Raw genomic sequence first — 22,147 nt, 5'->3', positions numbered from 1 at the left:
TCCTTTGTGCTGCAGGCCAGCAAGCACCATTTTCCAGATGAGAAGACAGAGGACCCATGGGAACTTCCCAAGGCTCCTGAGAGAGCAGCCATGCCGGGAATGGATAGAGCCCATGTTCCAGAGTTCAGAGCTCTGCCTCAGACCCATACAGCTTCTTTAGTCCTTGCTGATTTTCCCAGCCATGTTTTCTGGTGACCAGAGCCAACTGAAGCCAGGAGCTACGTGGCTTAGGTCTACTTGGGTCTTTTTCCTGCCAAGTTAAGCTTGCTTCTTTCTATGTGTCTGACCAAACCCTTATCTGCTGCTAGAACTCTTGCAGATAGGTCAGACATAGGCTCAGGCTTTAGATGGTACAGATGGCTCAGTACAAAGTCATTTCCATGATGCTCATACTCTCCAGGTGGGGGTGGGGGGAGAGGCTTAGTAGTATCATAACTATTAAATTTATTTAAAAGTGCATATCCAATGACCTCATAATTCATAAGTCAACATATACTTTCAGCTTTTTTTTCAGAGAAACTCCAAGTAAAATTGGCTTAAATGACACTGAAGCTCATTTTCCTTTCCTGCAAAAGTGAAATGATTTGGGATTACACCCCTTCCATTTAAGGTACAACCTGGAAGTTTTTTACCTTTCTGCCCATGTTCTGTCAATCAGAACCCAGTGTCATGCATATAGCTGTGAGGGAGGCTTGGAAATGAAATTGCTATTCTGGCTGTCACACTGGAAGTGGGTGCATGGGATGCTGTGGTGCCTCACCTGGGTCCCCTCTTAAGGACTGAGAGGCCTATCCCCCAGCTGCTGAGAGCACTGATGACTGATAGTACATAACTCTGTCCCTTTCTGATTATTCCTCAGAGCCACAAAGAATTGTCTCACCCAAGACTATACCTGCCCAAAGTGTCAAGCTTCCCAGAGGAGACCATTTTTGCCAAAAATTGCCTTATGCTGACATAAAATGTTATGGCCTCCTTGGCTGAATTTGAGACAACTCTGAAGGGTCATTCTAGCTCCAGGGGTCCTCGTCAGGTCCGCTGGGGCCTGCAGGCCCACTACTCCTTCTTTTCAGCCCTGGACATTTCCTTACACATGGCCCTCTCTAGAGCACTCTCCAACAAACTGGTCTTCATTGCTCTGTGCCAGAGAGAATTTCAGGGAACCCAAACTACGAAAGTGGGGTTCTAGCCTATGGAAGAAGTAGAAGGGTATGAGAACCAGCAGTCCTTTTTGCCTGCAGCCATCCCACTTCTCACGTTAGCTCTGAAGAAATACTTGTAAATGTGTCCAAAGAAGCAATGCAAGGCCAGCCCAGTGGCATCGTTTGTAAGAGTGAAAACAATGAGACGCTAAATGAACCACAGTGAGGCTGTATTTTGGAGCGTGTTAGAAAGACTGAGAAAGTTCTAGATCTGCTGCATTCTATATTCTCCAAGTGTTGAGTGTAATAAGGAAAGTGTGAAAGATATGTACACGATGATACAATTTTATTAGAAAGCATCAAACAATACACGTATGTGTAGCCATAGAAAATGTATGGTTGATAAACACTTAGGAAACAAAAGAAGGTTACTGTGGGCGCTGATGATAGCAGCTGCCTTTGGAGAGGACAGGAGAGCATGTGAGGCTTGTAAGTGTAGCAATGGAGTGAAGGACTGGATGAGGGTGATCTACGGAGCTGTAAGCGTTATCTGTAATGCCGTATAAAAAGAATATATTCATGGATTATTTGCACAGTTTAAAAATCTATATTAAAAAAGAAAAATAGAAATCCATTTTCGCTCACAGGACTAAAAATCAAAGTCATCTCCAGAGAGCAGATGAAAAAAGCCAGCTTTGCTGTCCAAAGAGAATCCTTTATTTTTATTTCCAGAAGGTCTTGAGACCTCAGGCAAATCACTCTGCCTCTCTACACCTCAGTTTCCCTGTCTGTGAAGTGGCAGTCGCAAGCCCTGTCTCATCTGCTGCAAGGCTGAGGTGCGGTAAGCTTTACAAAGCTGCCAGCCTGGTGCCCAGTACTCCATAGTGGTGGTGGGTGGTGGGGAATGAGTTGGTCAAATGAACAACTGTCTCATTCAGGATGCCCAGCCAGCTGCTTAGACAACTTTCCACTGGGCCCTGGGTCAGCAGCCACAGAGAAGGGGAGGTCTCTCCACTCCCTGGTCACAGCCTGCATCTGGGGAAAGCCGGAAGGCTGAGGACAGATGATTCCGGACCATTCCAGGTGTTCTGGGATTGAGTCTCTCTTTCTGATATATGAGCAACGGCGTGTGTAGCTGCTGGGCATGTTTTGTGTTATGTCAAAGGATTTGGGTGGTTTTTCTGTCCTCTTGTTTCTCAGAATGAAGAGGACAAAGCCTTTCTTTTCAGTGAAGCCCAGCAGACCAGAAAAGCTTTGAAATCATGAAATGCAAATACTGCTGCCTTTGAGCCACATGGAAGGCGGAGCTGCTGAATTAAATTAACATGGCCTATAAATAGAGAGGTTAAAAAAATGGGAGGCCAAGTGTTCAGAGGCTTTTGTCCAGGGGAGAAATAATCGCAGGACAATGGTCTATTTTGTTTGGATTACAGGCTGGTATCACATTAGCTCAAACCTGGCAATATTTATGTTGAACACTGCTGTTTGTGGAGCGCTGCTGTCCCAATTTATCTCTCTGGGGAATCCCTGGAGGCAAAGCAAACTAGGAAGGGAAACTCCACTTCCTGCTGACCTGCCTGGTTCTGCCTACCACTGCCAGAGAGTGCCTAGTGCTTGGCCATCCATGGAGAGGAAAATGTCCCACAGAGAAAATGAGGACGTGTAGACAAAAGTCAGCCTGAAAAAAATTGTTGTTCAGGAGATATGCCATAAAAATCGGTCTGTCCTGCTTTTCTTGAGAAATCAGAAGAACCAACAACTTTTGTCGTGCATGTTCATATGGTAAGAGCCAAGAAGTGGCTGTCCCTTGGCCCCAGGCATTCCTGTTAGCCTCAGTCTTCACCATGACCTTTTCACCCTGAAGTCGCGTGTCAGTTGCCCTTAAGAGCATGCTATTCTTTTTTTTTTTTTTTTTTTTTTGAGATAGAGTCTCACTCTGTCGCCAGGCTGGAGTGCAGTGGCGGGATCTTGGCTCACTGTAACCTCCGCCTCCCGGGTTCAAGCAATTCTCCTGCCTCAGCCTCCCGAGTTGCTGGGACTACAGGCATGCACCACCACGTCCAGCTAATTTTTGTATTTTTGGTAGAGATAGGGTTTCATCATGTTGGCCAGGATGGTCTTGATCTCTTGACCGTGTGATCCACCTGCCTCGGCCTCCCAAAGTGCTGGGATTACAGGCGTGAGCTACCGCGCCCGGCCCATTCTTACACTGTTGTTTCTGCTATAGTCAAAAATAGTTCTCTAAACCCACGACATTATTAAGATGTAAGATAATGCAAGCTAGACCATCAAGAGACTTTTTTTTTTTCCTATAGCCAGCCTGCCTTACTCCTGTGGGTATTTGTATTGCCAACCACCGGGCTACTGCTGGAACCTCTGGGCCTGGATCCTGATTTCAGTTCTTTACCAACTGATCTGATCCTAAGCAGCCATTCCTGCACTCTCTTCCACTTTGGATCCCAGTACCCTCACATGTAAAAAAAAGGTGGGGGGCAGTTTTTCCCCCTGAACTATGTTCTGAGTAACATTCGCTCTATGGAACATGATAGGATCCGTGATCCAAAACACTGGGAAGCACATGTTAAAAAAAACAAGTCAATCCCTGTGTGCAAGACTTTAAGCTGATGTGCATCTGTTTCCCAAATGAATTTACTAGGGAAGCCTATTTCATGGAGCCTCTTGGGACACTAGTGTTCTCTTGCTTAGATTTGGGGAATCAAAAGGTGATGTCCAAATTCCTGCCAGCATGAAAGCTCAGTGCCCAGGATGATCCTCCCAGTACTTAGCCCTGGGTCAGGGCATCTTGCCCTGGACCAGCAGCCGCAGTTGCTACCACCTTCCTATGTGGTTTCCTTCTCCCACCCTCCACTCTCCCTCTCCTCTTCATGGCCCCCTCAGGTGTCAGGTGGGAGGCTTAAAGGAGAGGGGTTATCACTGCCCCACCCTCCATCATATTGCATTCCCAAGGGGTCCTTCGCCCCCACACCTGGTCAAAAGGAGATAAATATGGCCAATCTTGGGTCAAGCTAAATGATTTTTTTGGATAAGACTATCAAAACCCTTCTCAAGGTAAAGTCAGGTTCTCAGGCTGCTCTCTAGCAAAGCTGACAGATAAGCATTGATGAGGGTATTGCTAAGAAAAAATTGCAGACTCTATAAAACCTGTCATATTTGTGGGCCTTTTATGTCCAGCTCTGCTCTTCTCTGTTTTCTGCAATTTTTGCCGCTTACATTATACCAAAAACTCCTAGAAGGCAGTGAGCTGCACTAATTTTATTTGCATTGTTTATTATATTTTGTGCATTGAAACAGTTCATCAGCAAGGATTTATTGAGTGGGATTACTGCCCTCTGAGGTATAAGTTCCTAACTTACAGTCATACAAGTAACAAAATCTCCAGTGTGACAGAGTGGAGAATTGTGAATTTTGCATTCAGACAGAACTGGGTCTATGTGGTCTATATGGCCTTGGTCACATCACTTCTTTCTGGGTCTCAGTTTTCTCACCTCTAAAATGGAGACCATATTGGGAAATTTACCACCTTCATGAGGGTCCCCAGCATAGAGCCTGACATATAGCAAGCAGTCCATGGGAATTTACTGTTATTGTGATGGCTGAAGTGTTTACTTGAGACTTCCTTTCATGCATATCATCTCATTTTATCTTCGTGGCCTCTCCTTGAGCTCAGTGAGGCTAGGATTATGAACATCTTTTACAGATGAGGAAACAGGAGTTTAGAGAGATTAGGGCATTGCCTGAAGTTTCTCAGCCAAAAAGTGGGGAGCCAGGACTTAAAGTTTGAGCAGGAATTAAATTCTATACCCTGGGTGGCCTTCAGAATATACCACTAGATCCCAAAAGACAATGCTTTGCCAAATGCAATGTCATTCAATACAAAGGCTAACTTGCTGCTATCATGGGAAATTCAGCAGGTATTGCTATAAGCAAGGATCTTCCCTAGAAAGCTATCCTAGAGCCTTTAAAATGCTCAAAGAGCCCTTATAAGAGTAATAAGCTATATACATTTTAAAAAGTTTTATCGGGTAGAAAATGGTCAGGGTCAATTAGAGAAAGTGGGCAGGTGCCAGGGGAGAGATAGTAGGTCACAGGAGCAAGACCTCCTTTTGGCAGGCATGGTGGAGGTGATATTCAAATATGGGCAGCAGAAGAGTAAGGTGGGGAAAATTGCACAAGCAAAGCTCTACATCAGCAAAGTAAAGGGGAGTCCCGGTCACTGAAGGTGACTGGACAGGGAGACCCGGAGCCCAGTGCCTGCAAGAATTGCTGATGGAAGGTTTTAAACGTGAGAGGATGAGGTGAGGGGAGTTGGCAGGAGATGACATCAAAGCAATGGACAGAGCAGGCCAGCTTGGAGTTCACTGAAAAGAAAAACAACAAGGACCTTGCAGACTGAAGCAGAAGGAAAAACAAGAAATGGGGAGGATATTAGCTAATTAATTAATTCATCAAATATTGTAATCAGCCCATTAAAATTTGTAGGGCACCTACAATGTGTTTGTGAGTACCTGCTTCTGCAAATACAAAGATAAGTGCAACAAAGAGATAGTGCCCAATCTAAGCCTTGACCAACCAAGACAAAAGCCTTGATCTTGCCTGCTATGCTAACCCCTAGGCTGTGCATGTGCGCACACACGCTTCTCAGCTCCATCTCCACTTTCTCCTGGCTTCCGTAAACTTTACCCAGCATCTCTCTGCTGTCCCAAGGCAAGTCCCCTTCACTTGTCAGGTCAACAACTCTGATGCAAATACAATGTCTATTTTAGAAACGAGGCTTTCCCCCTAATGAGATAATTAAAAGGAGGCTTTGCCAGGCATCTGAGGAATTATTTTTCATTACACAAGACAGGTGCACATTTTTAGCATAGTTCCCAGCTTCCAGAGGTCTCCCCTGATGTCAGTGGTCTGGGCAGATTCTACAGAGGTGGGGTAGACATTTTCATGGGGTTGCCCCAGCCAGCTGGGTGGGGTTGAGTCTGGAGGGTGGCTGTGAGTTGAGCTGCAGTTCATTTGGTGGCCCAGTCACTGTGTCGGGTATAATTAACCAAGCTGAAAGGAATCTAAAGAAACTTCTCTGACAGGGAGGTCAGGGAAGATGAACTCTGATGGGAAATTAATGATGAGAGTCTGGAAGCTCCGCGAGGGGCTTTGCCACCGTGGCTTTCTCTGGTGGCATATTAGGAGCTAGTTTTCCCCCTCCTCACCTCATATCAGAATTCAAGCACCAAAAGGGGCCTTTTCGGAGATTGCTTCTTTTGGGTGTTTGAATAATGCTCCACTGCTGGATAATAATGTTAATAATAAGCTGTCATCGGCAACCATGAGCAGTTATTGAGCACCATGTGCCAGATGCCGTGCTGAGTGCTTTATGTATATCCTTTCCATAAACCGTCCTGTTAATTCCCACCACTCAGGAGGGCAAGTGCTATATGCCAGGAGCTGTGACAGAGCTTAAGTCGTTTACCCAAAGATTCGAATCATTAAATGGCAGAACTGGGATTCGGAACTAAGCTCCTGCCTCTATGTTAGTTGGCCTGTTTGTAGGTCTTTCATAGGAAATATATTAGCTAATTAATTAATTCATCAAATATTGTAATCAGCCCATTAAAATTTGTTGAGCATCTACAATGTGTTTGTGAGTTCTTGCTTCTGCAAATATGAAGTACAACAAGGAGATAGTGCCCAATCTAAGCCTTGACCAACCAAGACAAAAGCCTTGATCTTGCCTGCTATGCTAACCCCTACGCTGTGCACGTGCGCACACACGCTTCTCAGCACTATTTCCAGTTGAAAAAGAAGGCCGAGGCTAGAGGGCTCATGGTCTAGGGCAGATTGGCAAACTGTGCTCCATCTGCAGATTGGCAAACTTGTAAAAAAAATTGGGGGGAAACATAGTCACTCCCTTTCATATACATATTGTCTATGGTTGCTTTTATGCTAGGACAGTAGAACCGAGTAGTTACAAGAGACTGTGTAGCCTGCCAAGCCTAAAATATTTACTATCTGGCCCTGGACAGAAAAAAGCGTTGTCAATTCTCATTTAAGGAAACCCAGAGTTAAACAAAATTAAGCAGGTTTCTTTGCTGCATGAGTTCTCAGAGCCCTTAACCTGCTAATATGTACTCTGAGGGTCCCAGAGGATGCAGTGTGCAGTATATCCTGATATACTTTACCAGGAACCTCTTTTTCTTGAAGCATCTTTGAGGCAAGCTTTGGGGGACACTACCCATTTGTTTGTTCAAGGAGGAAACGGGCTTAGAGAGGAAAAATTGCCCTAGGGCATGTAGCTTGTGTGTGGCTGACCAGGACTGGATTTGGATTCCAGAGGCTTCTCAAGGTGGTGCTGGACTCTGCCATTTGCCAACTTCAGTCAGAGGGATGGATGCCCCTTCTCCTGAGGTGTATCAGTGGTGGGGGCCGGTGCAGCCTTTTCTTTATTCAGTTGCCTGTTTACAATGGTGTTCAGCAATTCTGTCTTTATGGGGCCTGTTTGTTCTTCAAATCTAAGAAGAGAAGGGAAAATCATCATACTAATCATGAATGTCAGTTTTAATCAGCATCATCTGACATTATGAGAATTGAATTTCCACCTTTCACTGCATACATTAAATATAGGGCTTTATCTCCTCATGCAGAATTGATTTGCCATAATTCTCTCCTTTGGCCCTTGTCATGTAAATTGTGGCATTTCTCCCCCATTGACTGCAGAAACCAAGATTAGAGGTGAGGGTCCAGGCTCCCGGACCAGCTGCTGCTGAGCGCTTTGTCTGTCTGTCTTTCTTTTCCAACTCACATGTTCTCTCTCTGAACTTTCTCTTTTGGGACTGCTTACTGGCCAATCGTGCCTTCTGCAGATAGAGCCTGAAGGAGAGGAATAGAGGGATGATGGTGTGGGGCTGAGCAGATGGCCTTCGTGAGCCATCAGCCATGAGGATCCGTAGCACCTGCAGCCCAGACAGGTGACTGCTGGGTAGGTTTTAGGGAACAGACCTTGGGGCCATTTGTAACTCATGTCCACTAACTGAATCAAATCACCAGTGTCTACAAGAGTGACATGCATTCAAATACTCCCCACAGGACCCTGGAGAATCTCTACCTCCTGGTACCTGTACTGGATGGATAGGGACAATGGTGGCTTCTGGTTGGTAGAAAAGCCAAGGGCCTGAGGAGCACCTGGCCCCAGGCCTGGGCTTATGAACTGTGGCCTGGAAACCAGCCCCAAGGACTCTGCAGAAAGAAAGTTCTTGAAGAGCTTTCAGTCACTCAGTGAAATCCCAGGTGAGGACATCTATACCACTGCTCTGTAAAAGCCCCTGGGCCTCATTTTTGTCTTGCAACTATTTTCTGCTAAATATCCAAGCAGTGGTTAAGAGATGACATGCTGAAGGCAGAAAGACTTGGGTTCAAGCACTGGCTCTTCCACTTAATAATTGGGTGATGCAGGGCAAAATACTTAAGCCCTCTAAACCTCTGCTCTTCCATCTGTAAAACAGGATAAATAGTAATAGCCATGTCCATGAGGTTGTTTGGAAGATTAAATGAAATAATCCATGTAATACATCTGGGGCAGTGCCCAACACATAGTAAACAGTCTGTATGTAGAGGCTGCTCTGCGGATTGTTAAACATTCCATGCCGGCTGTGCCTTGAGATACACAAAAAATATACTCTGTAGTTGAGTGTATTGATATGTCATGCATACTAAGGTGCTTAAAGGCCACTAAATATCTACAATGTGTCTCACGGTTGGCCCACAAAGGTGGGGGAGGGACAAGATGGAATGTATCCCTTACTGCACGCTTGTTGGACCTCAGGCACTTTAACAGTAAAAGGTCAATTAAGATGACTTTCATACTGTCATCCACAGCATGCCCCTTCGTGTTACTTTCAAAGACAGAATCCCAGGCAAATAAATAGGAGGTCTGACTCAGGTGGAAGATTCTTACTGCTTTTCACAGAGAAGGATAATAACTTGATGTGTTTGTAATTTTAAATTTATAATCCATTTATTGAAATTCTGCTGTGGGTAAGCATTATGCCCAGAACTTTACATTTAATATAATCTAACTAAATTACATTTTCACAACAACCCAAGAAGGCAAGTACCATGATTATTGCCATTTTATAGATAGTGAAACTGAAGCCTATCTACATTCCTTACGAAAAGGAAGACATCAGCTCCAGGATCAACTCCAAGATGAATTTCCTCCATGGACCCTTGCTGCTCCTGTGTTGAGCCTCTAGTAATGAGAATGTGCTGCTGAATTAGTCTCCTGTTACCTGAGCTCTCTACAATGAAACTCAACTGTCCTGGACCATAATGAATGTTCTGTAGGACTCCAGGGTTATTGTTGCCTGTGGAATTGGAAAAAGGCAGTTTTCCACGAGTCAAGTCGGGGCTGACTCAATGCTTGAAGACATATGTGAATTCACTGTAAATGGAAAGGGCATGTTGCTGTTGATGACTGGGGAAGATAGAGTCTTAGGGGAGTTAGTGTGAGCCACTCTGACCACACCAGCGCTGCCCTCCCCAGTAGTCTTTGCAAGTCAAGGCTGTTGTCATAGGCTGAGCAAGGTCCAGAGAGGCTGAGAAGTCATCTGGAGTGGTCGGATGGGCAGTGGCGTGGAGGAGAATGCATATCAGGACCACCTGCGCAATGCCCAGCATACCTTAGTACTGTTCAAGACATGGGTAAATGGGTATTCTCTTTAAGGCAGTTGGGATCAATTTCAGCCTTTCCCTAAGTGCCAGTGTGCTGGAGAAGTATGGGGACTCCACAGACACACACTTGCATATGTGTATATGCGCATGTGTGTATGGGTTGTGGGGAGTTGTTCACAGGGAGGGCTGAGGCAAGGCAGCACCTTACATTCCCACTATGCCTCTCTTGGCTGTTGTGCACCATTGCCTGTCCCACATCCCATGTCTTAAAATGAATACCAATTTCCATTTATTGAGCCAAGCTTGCCAGTTGCCAGACACAGTGTTAAGTCCTTTAGTCTGCTCTCTAATTAAACAAGATCCTCAAAACAATCTGTTGTAGGCAAGTAAGTACTATGAGTATATAATAGTACACCCTTATCCATGGTTTCAGTTACCTGTGGTCAACCACAGTCTGAAAATATTAAATGAAAAATTCTAGAAATGAACAATCCTTAAGTTTTCAATTGCATGTCATTCTGAGTAGTGTGATGAAATTCTGCCCAGAACATGAATCCTCCATTTGCCCAGTGTATTTTTGCTGTAGATGCCATCCACCCATTGGTCATTTGGTAGCTATCTTAGTTATCACATTAACTGTCATGGTATTGTTGTGCTTCTGTTCAAGCAACCATTATTGCAGTTAATAGTGACCCCAAAGCACAAGGGTAGTGATGCTGGAAATTTGGATGTGCCAAAGAGAAGGCTTGAAGTGCTGTGCTATCTTTAAGTGAAAAGGCGAAAGTTCTCAACTTAATAATAAAGGAAAAAAGTCATATGCTGAGGTTGCTAAGAAGGAGGAAATTGTGAAGAAGGAAAAAAATGAATGCCAGTTTTGCTGTCCCACCTTATACTGTAAAAGTCATGGCCACAGTGCACAATAAGTGCTTCATTAAGCTGGAAAAGGTATTAAGTTGGTGGATGACATAAACAGAAAAGTGTTCTGATTAACAGCCATCAGGTTCTGTACTATCCACAGTTTCAGACATCCACTGGGGGTCTAGAAATGCATCCCGCACGGTTAAGGGGGGACTACTGTTCTTGTCTTTCAGAAGACAAGACTGAGGCACACAGAGGTAAAATGACATGCCCCAGGAAGCAGCAGAGCCAGAATGAAAACAAAGTTTCTTGATTCTAGAACCCAAATTTTAACTCAACAGGCCTTATCCACAGGGCTCCACCCCTCTGGAGTGTCACAGACCACTGGGAGGTGGGCTCCATGTGCCTTCTTGCTAACTAAAGTACTGCATCTTCTGCCTCTTGAGTTCTGCTACACTGATCTCCATCTCCTCCACGCCCTGAATGACCTTGGATTTGTGACTGATCACACACACACACACACACACACACACACACACACCCACACACTGTCTCAGATCTTTCCAAGACCCCTAAGGAATGAGTATATTAATTAAAGCCTGGCTCTTTCTTCTGCACTGTGCTGCCTCCTATCTTGAGAGGTTGGAAGGTACTTTGGGGTCGGTGACCTCTGCAACATCCTCAGATACTGGTTCAATTGTTTCTTATACATCTCTGATGACAGGGAGGTCACCTTCTCCAAGGGTGCTGATTCCACTGTTTCACAGCTCTGGCTGTTAGAAAGCATCTCTTCTTAGGAATCATATAGTTCCCTGGAAAACAGTCCCCAAAAGAGCAACTTAGCCAACTGACACTTCCTGTGCCTAGAGGAAGGGACACTTTGGCTCTTGACCCTGAGAGGCCTTTGCCTAGACCTTGAGGTCCATTCTCCTAGAACTTGGGATGACAGCATCCTATTCTCAGGGTTGGATCCCTCCTGGAGAAATTTTCCAACTTTTGGTGTTCTTTCTTTCTCAGGAGGAGGCAGCAACAGGCTTTGTCCACCTCGACCCAAACCCCTTCCTCATCAGCCTGGCCAGCCCCTGAGCCCCCACCTCTCCACCCCACAGCAACAGGCTGCTGGGGTCAGGCAGACAAAGTGCTGATGGATGGACCCACAGGTGTGAGGGAAACCTCCTAGTTGCAATGCTGACTCTGGCAGCTGGCATGAGGTCTGGCTTTAACCTGCCTGCTTTCCTGCCCCAGCCAGCACCCATCCAGACAGATCTGAGGGAGGACCCTGTGTGGCGAATGAATGTGCAATTCCTCAGATGTAGAACAATCCTCTATCCATGGGACAGCTGTGGCCCCAAGGCCAAGAGAAATTCCTGTGTCTTGGGATAACTTCAGTCCTTCCTGTGCACTAGAGGCCCAGGCTACAGACTCAGTTATTCCATTCCCCACCTTGGCCTTGCCCTAAAATGTATCACAAGCAACTCCTGTGGATCCCTGGAGCTATCATAGTGCAAAGGTCCTTATCTAGGGGACTAAGAGCTTTACTTTGCCATAACTTGCTGTATATCCTTAGGCAAGTTGCTTTCCCTGCTTGGTGATGTCTCCTTATCCACAAAGTGTAAGTGTGGGTATGTGGAGGGGTCAAGATGTGGTGTTATCCAAAGCTCTGTCTAGCCCTGACTTTTCATCCCCAGGACCATTGACTTGAGATATCCATCTGGGTTTCAGGTCCAAGTGGGAGGTGAGAGAATAGAGAATCAGAAAGAACGGGTTGCTTCATCTCTACCCTCTCTTCTAGCCTGGGACCAGACTACCAGGAAGTTACCAACACACAGGGCTTGACTGAGGGACATTTAAAGGCCCATCCACTCCCAAATATCTTCACTGACCTTGTTGATTCAACAACTGCAATCACTCCTTTGGGGAGACATGGTCTCCAGAAATAAACTGTGAACATTTAAATATGGCACCTGGGAAGGCAATTCAACAAACTGATTCCCAGCCATTAATGCCCATTAGGTTAAATTTTCTTCCCATGGAAAAGATTATTGAAAGGACAGTAAGAGGTAGGATGAATTTTTATATGGGAGGATCTATTAAGGATTTTTTTTAAAGAAAAGAAAGAGACCAAGAACTAGTGTGGGGAGACCAGGGGATGGATCCAAGTTATACGGCACAGAGCGTCCAGGGGTGGGATACTATGGAATGAAGATGCCACGGAACAAATATGACTTGTTTCCCAATTGTGCCATTGCCAGGCTTGTGTTATTACAGTATGCAGGGCAAGCTTGAGCCTGACTGCAGGGCAGGAGAAAGGAGGCTGGGCAGAAATGAATGCAAGAGCCTCCTCCACCATGCACCCTCCATCTGATGCCAGCAGATAAGCTTGGCTCTGCCCTTGAGGTTTGTTCCTCTCAATAGGGTGAGGCAGCCCTTCAGGAATGAGATACAGCAAAAGCATCACCCCACAGTAGCCCTGCAAAACAGGTGCAAAACGCCCTTCCTCTGATGTTTGCCCACTATAGTCACTGGACTGCAAAGCTAACCAAGCAAAGGTGGGTGGTAGCAGAGTAGCTGTGGGTGGAATTGAGGCTGGCTGCCCGGGAACAGGAAGGGCTTAGGTGCATCCATTTATAATCTCTTCCTGGGACCCTGTGCCTCTGAAGCCACTAGGTGATGGCTTTCCTCATCATTTTTTCAATCCTTTAGGTCTTTGGTCTTCCCGGTACTTCTGTCTTAGTCAATGATATGATTTGACTATGTCCCCACCCAAATCTCATCTTGAACATATTGAACTGTAGTTTCCGTAATCCCCAAACGTCATGGAGGGACCCATTGGGAGGCAATCATGGGGGCGGTTATTCTTATGCTATTCTCATGATAGCAAGTGAGTTCTCATGAGAACTGATGGTTTAATAAGGGGCTTTTATCCCTTTTGCTCGGCACTTCTCTCTCCTGCCACCATGTGAAGAAGGACATGTTTGCTTCCCCTTCCACCATAATTGTAAGTTTCCTGAGGCCTCCTCAACCATGTGGAACCGTGGGTCAATTAAACCTCTTTCCTTTATAACTTACCCAGTCTTGGGCAGTTCTTTATGGCAGCGTGAGAATGGAGTAATACAGTCGCCCTTTCCATCTTTCATCCTTCAAGACTCAGCTCAGGCATCATCTTCTCTCTGAAGCCACCCATGAATTAGTGAATGAAGGAATGAATGGGTAGTTCCTCAGATGTAGAACAATCCTGTATTCATTGGAACACCTTCCGAGATCCTTGAGTCAGCACGAAAAGAGCTCCTGCAAGCCCCATAGGATGCCCAGGGAAAGTTGCAACCAAGTGTTTTCTCCTGGACTTAAGAGGATGATAAGGACAGGAGTGGACCCCCTCTACCGTTAGAGGCTCTGGGGCTTTAGACCAAAGAATAGGGCTCAGGTACTTTACCTGGGTAAGTGGCTTTCCCTCACTGGGCCTCTATCTAGAAAATACCTAGAGGGCATTGAGGTCCCTTCCAGCTGTCCTGCTCTCTGAGCCTGGGTCTGAAGCAGAGAGAGGGTGCAGCCAGTAGAACTGACTTAACAATTTTAGAATGTAAAGACTCATCACTTGCAAGGTCACCTTGAAGTGGATCTGTTGATTCAGTGCTGAAAGGCATTCCTGTTAAAAATGTTCCTCATAAGGAAAAGTAACAGCTTCTCAAAATGGGAAAAGGAGCTGATACTCTAATAAGCAACATTGGACACGTTTCCAATGATCCCTGCCTCCAGTATTCACCCTCGGGTAATCCTCTCTCTATTGACTTGCTTCTAACAAATAGAACATGGCAACAGAGATGGGATGTCACTTCCATATTAGGTTTCAAAAGGCTGTGACTTCCATCCGGCTGAACTCTTTCTATAGCCTTCTTGGACTCCTTGCTTTGGTGAAGTCAGCAGCCATGTTACATAGGTTCATGTGGCAAGAACTGAGGGCAACCTCTGGCCAACAGCCAGTGATAAACTAAGACCCTTAGTGCAACAGTCTTCAAGGAACTGATTCATGACAACAACCAGGCGAGTGAGCTGGGAAGTGAATTTTTCCCATTAAACTTTGACAGGGTTTACATGCATCCACTTATAATCTCCCTCTGGGACCCTGTGCCTCAGAAGCCATGACTGTAGCCCCAGCCAGTACCTTGATTTCAGCCTGTAAGAGACCCCAAAGTAGAGGACCCAGTTAAACTGTCTTTGGATTACTGACAGACACAAACTGTTGTTGTTTCAAGCCACAGAGTTTTGGGATAATTTGTTGCACATCAGGAGATAGCTGGCCGGGTGCGGTGGCTCACACCTGTAATCCCAGCACTTTGGGAGGCTGAGGCGGGTGGATCACGATGTCAGGGGAGCGAGACCGTCTTGGCTAACATGGTGAAACCCCATCTCTACTAAAAATACAAAAAAAAGAAAAAAAAAATTAGCCAGGTGTGGTGGCAGGCGCCTCTAGTCCCAGCTACTCGGGAGGCTGAGGCAGGAGAATGGCGTGAACTGGGAGGTGGAGCTTGCAGTGAGCGGAGATGGCGCCACTGCACTCCAGCCTGGGCCACAGAGCGAGACTCCGTCTCAAAAAATAAAATAAAAAAAGAGATAGCTAATGCATGCTTCTAGAGTTTAGGGGAGTCATGGATGTAAAAAGCCAGAGATATTCTAAAAATTAGGAAGTACCTTCCCCACCTTCTCCAGCTTCAGGAAAGCAAGATAAATATCACATGCTGTCACTAAGTGATCCCAGACATGGCAGTGCCCCTCTTTCTCCCACAATTTCTCCATGTGTAAAATAAAGGGGTTGGGTTGGTGAATCAGAACTGCAAGATTTCTGGAACCACCACCCTCCTCCACCTTAGTAATTTTGCTTTTTGTATCCGTTGATTGAAAAGATGCAAAATGACAAGAAGCTACTCTAAATACAGTGATGTTATAACTAACTTTATTAGTCACAACAACACTTCAGTGCCTTTGAGACTGTCATCCTTTATACTCACTCAATGTGCAGGCGTTGCTAAACAGGAATGGCTATGATAGTGTTCTCATTGAGAACAACTAGGCAGCACATTTTGAATTATGCTTAATCACGTGGCACAAATGTATAGATGGCAAGATAAAGGTGAGGGTGGGAAAGCTGGAGTCAGATGGCCTTGGGTTAGCATCTCACTTCTATCCTTCCCAGATGTGTGCCCTAAAGGGAGTGATTTCATAAATCATCAGTTGCTTTACCTCTAAATTGAGGATCATAATACTTATTCTACAGCATTGTTAGAAATATTAAATTCAATAATGCATAGAAAATTAGCAGCTAGTTATTGCTCAATAGTGGCACCTTATAATAACAAACAATAAATTCCACCTTGCATTATTATTGACATAATTATATACAAATACATGTACAAATACAAATAATGTACAAATGAATGACCAGGTGTGGCCATTTATTGAGTACTTACTATGGGCAAGGCATGAGTCCAAACTCTTCATGCAGTATTTCAGATGTCTACCTTCCAGTCTAGAGGGTGACCCTGTCTGTCCTCCTTTCTTTGGGGTAAAGCAGACTGTTTTCTCCTCCAGGATGCTTTGAGTCACTTGGACAGACAGTGACTCAAAGGATATTGGGAATCTGCTCTCAGGAGTCTACCATTTAGTTGATCCTGGCCTGGGCCCAGAACTCAGCATCTTTTCTACTGTCTGAGGGTCAGTTTCTCCATGGACAGAGAAAGAAGTATCTAGAAAGTTTCCTTTACCCCACAGAAGAGGTAATAAGACTTTCTCAGCTGAGGGAGGGTCACTGGTACTGTGAAGATACAAGGTCCCAGTGTCACTTTTCCAAGGGTCTGCACCTTAATTGAAGCTCCACCTGCAAATAATTCAAACCCTGAGACCCAACATTGTTGCCTTAAGCTCCTACGGGAGTGAGAAGCGAAGAAGGGCATTGTGAAAATTGTGGTGCCTTTCTACCTCTGCTGTCACTTCTTTTTTTTTTTTTTTTTTTTTATTATACTTTAGGGTTTTAGGGTACATGTGCACAATGTGCAGGTTTGTTACATATGTATCCATGTGCCATGTTGATTTCCTGCACCCATTAACTCGTCATTTAGCATTAGGTGTATCTCCTAATGCTGTCCCTCCCCCCTCCCCCCACCCCACAACAGTCCCCGGAGCGTGATGTTCCCCTTCCTGTGTCCATGAGTTCTCGTTGTTCAATTCCCACCTATGAGTGAGAACATGCGGTGTTTGGTTTTTTGTCCTTGCGATAGTTTACTGAGAATGATGTTTTCCAGTTTCATCCATGTCCCTACAAAGGACACGAACTCATCATATTTGGGCATGTCTAAAACACCAAATGCTGTCACTTCTAATGATACATTTCTTAGAAAATAAAGGAACACTGTGTACTATGATGTGGGAAGGCAGAGACTATAGTTTCATACAGAGTAGTGCTTAATTCCAGTTTCACTATTCACAGGCAGATTTGAGCAACTTTTATCACTTCCTACATCTCAGTTCTTCATCCATTAAATGAGGGTCACAGTCTCTGACTTACAGGAGCACATCTTGTGGGGCAAAACAACAGCTTGGATGTCAGAAGTTAAAATAAATTACACGGAGTTGGTGCTCAGCACATGCTAGAGAATCACCTGGGCCTGATTCTCATCTCTCTCACTGTAAGATCAGAGATGACATATGAGAACTGTCTTGTGGAGTGTTGGGATGTACTAGGTACTGAGTCCATCTGACTATTGTTATAATATTTCTAATAAAGATAGATGCTTCTCCTCCAAACTGTTTCCTGACTTCCACTGCTCTATGAGAGGAACGCTGTCACGGGATACACAGGAGGCTGGAATATATATTCTTCTTTATTCCACAGTCCCAGAACCCCAATATTTAGCTGGACACATATTCCCACCCAGTTAAACACTAGACAGGCATACATTGGAGATATCGCGGGTTCAGTTCCAGACCAATGCAATAAAGTGAGTCCCATGAATTATTTTTCCAGTACATATAAAAGTTATATTTATGCTATATTATAGTCTATTAAGATGCAATAGCATTATTTCTTGAAATAATGTATATACCTTAGTTGTAAAATGCTTTATTATTACCAAAAAGTGCTAATGACCATCGGAGCCTTCAGTGAGTCACAATCTCTTTGCTAGTGGAGGCTCTTGCCTTGATGTTGGTGGCTGTTGACTGACTAGGGTGGCCGTAACTGAAGGGTGGCGTGGCTGTGGCAATTTCTTAAAATAAGTCAACCATGAAGTTTGCCACATCCATGGCAAACTTCCTTTCACAAAAGATTTCTCTGTCGCATGTGATGCTATTTGATAGCATCTTACCCACAGTAGAAATTATTTCACATTGGACTCAGTTCTCTCAAACCCTGTTGCTGCTTTATTAAATAAGCTTATATAATATTCTAAATCCTTTGTTGGAATTTCAGTAACGTTCTCAGCATCTTCACCAGGAATAGATTCTATCTTAAGAAACTATTTTCTTTGCACATCCATAAGAAGCAACTTCTCATTCATTTAAGTTTATTGTGAGATTGCAGCAATTCAGTCACATCTTCAGGATCCATTCTAATTCTAGTTCTCTTGCTATTTACACCACACCTACAGTTACTTCTTCCACTGAGGTCTTGAACCTCTCAAAGCCATCCATGAAGATTGGAATCAACTTCTTCTGAACTTCCATTAATGTTGATACTTTGGCCTTCTCCCATGAATCATGAATGTTCTTAATGGCACCTAGAATTGTGAATCTTTTCCAGAAGGTTTTCAATTTAGTTTGCTCAGCTCCATATGAGAAATCATAATCCATGGCAGCCATAGCCTTTTGAAATGTATTTTTGAAATAATAAGACTTCAAAGTTGAAGTTATTCCTTGATCCCTGGGTAGCAGAATGGATGCTATGTTAACAGGCAGAAAAACAGCATTAATCTCCTTGTAACCTCCATCAGAGCTTTTGCCAGGTGCATTGTCAATGAGCAATAATATCTCGAAAAGAATATTTTTTTCTGAGGAGTAGGTCTCAACAGTGGGCTTAAAATATTTAGTAAACCATGCTGTAAATGAATGAGCTCTCATCCAGGCTTTGTCATTCCACTTACTGAGCACAAGCAGTAGATGTAGTGTAATCCTTAAGGGCCCTAGGATTTTCAGGATGGTAAATGAGCATTGGCATCAACTTCAAGTTACCAGCTATATGAACTCTTCACAAGAGAGTCAGCTTGTCCTTTGAAGATTTGAAGCCAGCCATTGACTCTCCTCTCTAGCTATGAAAGTCCTACATGGCATCTTCTTCCAATAGAATGCTGTTTCATATTCACTGAAAATCAGTTGTTTAGTGTACGCACCTTCATCAATGATCTTAGCTAGATCTTCTGGATAACTTGTTGCAGCTTCCCCATCAGCACTTGCTGCTTTACCTTGTATTTTTATGTTATGGAGGTGGCTGTTTTCCTTAAACTTCATGAACCAACCTCTACTAGCTTCAAACTTTTCCTCTGCAGCTTCCTCATCTCTCTTAGGCTTCAAGGAATTGAAGAGATTTAGGGCATGTCTCTAAATTAGGCTTTGGCTTAAGGGAATGTTGTGGGTGATTTGGTCTTCTGTCCAGACAATTAGAACTTTCTCCATATCAGCAATAAGGCTGTTTTGCTTTCTTATCACTTGTGTGTTCACTGGAATAACACTTTTAACTTCCTTCAAAAGCTTTTTCTTTGCATTCACAATTTGGCTGTTTGGTGCAAAAAGCCTAGCTTTTAGCTTATCTGGGCTTCCAACATGCCTTCCTCACTAAGCTTAATAGTTTCTAGCTTTTAATTTAAAGTGAGAGATGTGTGACTTTTCCTTTCACTTGAACACTTAGAGGCCATTGTAGGGTTATTAATTGGCATAATTTTAGTACTGTTGTGTCTCAGGGAACAGGGAGACCCAAAGAAAGAGAGAGAGAGAGAGAGATGGGGAAAGGGCCATTCAGTGGAGAAGTCAAAACATATACAACATTTATTGATGGAATAAATTTGGTATCTAATCTTGGGCACAGTTTGTGGTACCCAAAACAATAGTAACATCACAGATCACTGATCATTGGTCACTGTAACAGTTACAATAATAATTAAAATGTTTGAAATATTATGGGAATTACCAAACTGTGACACAGAGGCATGAAGTGAGCACATGCTATTCGGAAAATGGCACCAGTGGATTTGCTAGACATAGGGTTGCCACAACTTTTCAATTTGTTAAAAAAAAAAAAAAACCCTCAATACCTGTGAGGCAAATTAAAACAACGCACAATGAAACAAGGTATGCCACTATTTCTCAGCTTCCCTCTTAGCCAAATGTGGATATGTCTCTAAATTTACTGTGTTAAATATCAGCATGTGTCTGAAAGAGAGGGAGCATACCTTCTTCGTCTCCTCATCCATCTGGCTGCTTGAAACTTGGATGTGATGGCTGTAGTTCTAGCAGCCATCTTATAGTATGAGGATAAAAACTGTATTCTAGGGAAATCAGAGGGTAAGCTGGAAGGGGCCAGCTTCCACTTCATGTGGCACAGTATCAGCTCTGCCCACCTCCCAACTTCTTATATAAAAATAAACATCTGTCTCATTTAAACAATTGCTATTTTGACTTCCTCTGTTCTATTTAGCAAAAGCAAATCCCAATAGACATAAAGGCTCTCCTTTATAAAAACTTAAAAGCTTTATCTTTCAGGATTTTATCCAAAGGCTATAATAAGACAAATGCTTAAAGTCACATGGACAAAGATATTCAATACTCGTATTATTACAAAAGCAAATGGATGCCTATATTTTCACCAAGGGAGGAGAGGTTAGATGTGACACAGTACATCCTAAGTCAGTGGCTTAGAGTTCCGGAGGTGAAGCCTAGGGCTGGACCAGATTCTAAGTCTCACCTCAGCTCCTTAATGTCTCTGTCACTGGAGCACCTTCTACTTTACCTCTCTGAGCCACAGTTTTCTCATGTACAAAGTAGGCTGATAATAATCGTCCAGGTTGATAATGTTGCTATATGGCTAAAATTAAAGAATGTACATAAGGCACTTCACACAGTGCCCAGCTCAGGTTAGTCACTGGGTGGAGGCTAGCAATCCTTCTCTCCTCACCTGCCCTCTCCCCTCTCTCCTCCTCCTAATTGGTTCTTCCCTCCCCCCATTATCCTTCTTCTCCAATAGAATACTATACTGGAATTAAATGTATCTGCACCACGACCACCACAATGAAGGTGATTAAAGGCATATTAGTGGAAATTTAAAATCATATTACATACATATTTATAAAGCATGATCTCATAACTATGTAGGAATCTATTGAAAAAGTTAGGAGAGAAACACACCAATAGCGTTTATCTCTAAGAGGTGAATTTTAGTAATTTTCGCTTCTTCTTAAAGCCTCTCTGTAATGTCTATGCTATGTCCATGAGCATGAAATATTGTTAAAATTTATAGTTAAACATGATTTGTCATTCCTGTATTATAAAAAAGCTCAGCATCCCTGAGCTATACCAATCCCTGGAGAGGCCAGTTCTGCAAGGCATTTGTGAACAGAAAGCACCTCCCCCGCCAGCTGGTTGACCAAGTCCCCTGGGACTGCCACCAGATGGAGTCTTAAGGGTGGGGCTTGTGGCAGGTGGGATTGGAGAGACAGATATCCCTTTAGAGCTGCCTGGGACAGTTGCTGCATTCTCTGCCATCCCTCCTGACCATTCCCTTCTAGCATCTTCTCTGACCTGGAGGAAGTGCCCTGAACTTAATAAATGCCAGCCAGAGGGTGGAGTTCAATTCTCTATTTGCTGTAAGAAAAATTATTTTCCCTCCTTAAAAAGAAAGGCCCGAAAGAAAGCAATGTATCAGACCAGTAGCTACCTATGCTTAATGTGCTGTGTATTTTACAAATCCTCTTAGCAGGAGAACTGTTTGATCTCCCCTCTGGCTGGATCTGTAGCTGTGGAGATGACTGACACTGGCCTGATCCCTGCAGACCAGACTGAGCTCTGCAGAGCAGTGGCCCCTGGGACACAGGACCCCAACAGATGCACAAGTGACTGACCCAGGTGCTGTGGTGTGTGACTCTCCTGGAGAAGGGACAGACCTTCTTGGAACAGAAGACAAGGAAGCTGAAAGAAGTGGCAAGAGGGCCATGGATTGGGCCAGTTAGGTCACTGTGGGTGGAGCAAATGCTGGCTGGGGGCTTCCTGTCATAAATAGTTATGCATTTAATTGTCTAGGGACTCAGGATCTCTTGGGTTCTCTGAACTCTTGGCTCACAACTGACAACATTTTGGTCCATAAATTCTTTTTTCCCCCTAGGCCCCAAATCATTCTTCTTTGAGCTGCCACTTACTAGTATTTACTATACACTAATGAATATGTGCTCTTCGCTAGGAAAGGCTGATATGCCATTTAATCCTCACACTCCCCA

General features: G+C 44.2%; 1 protein-coding gene across 1 annotated transcript in view; it reads left to right on the top strand.

Annotated features, from left to right (window-relative positions):
- The window catches only part of NAV2 (neuron navigator 2), a 782,645-nt gene that overhangs the window by 130,776 nt on the left and 629,722 nt on the right, over nucleotides 1-22,147 (top strand). The window lies entirely within an intron of this gene.

This window comes from Symphalangus syndactylus, chromosome 6 (genome assembly GCF_028878055.3).
Source record: "Symphalangus syndactylus isolate Jambi chromosome 6, NHGRI_mSymSyn1-v2.1_pri, whole genome shotgun sequence".
Taxonomy (NCBI): Eukaryota; Metazoa; Chordata; class Mammalia; order Primates; family Hylobatidae; genus Symphalangus; species Symphalangus syndactylus.
This window is presented reverse-complemented; position numbering and strand designations above follow the sequence as displayed.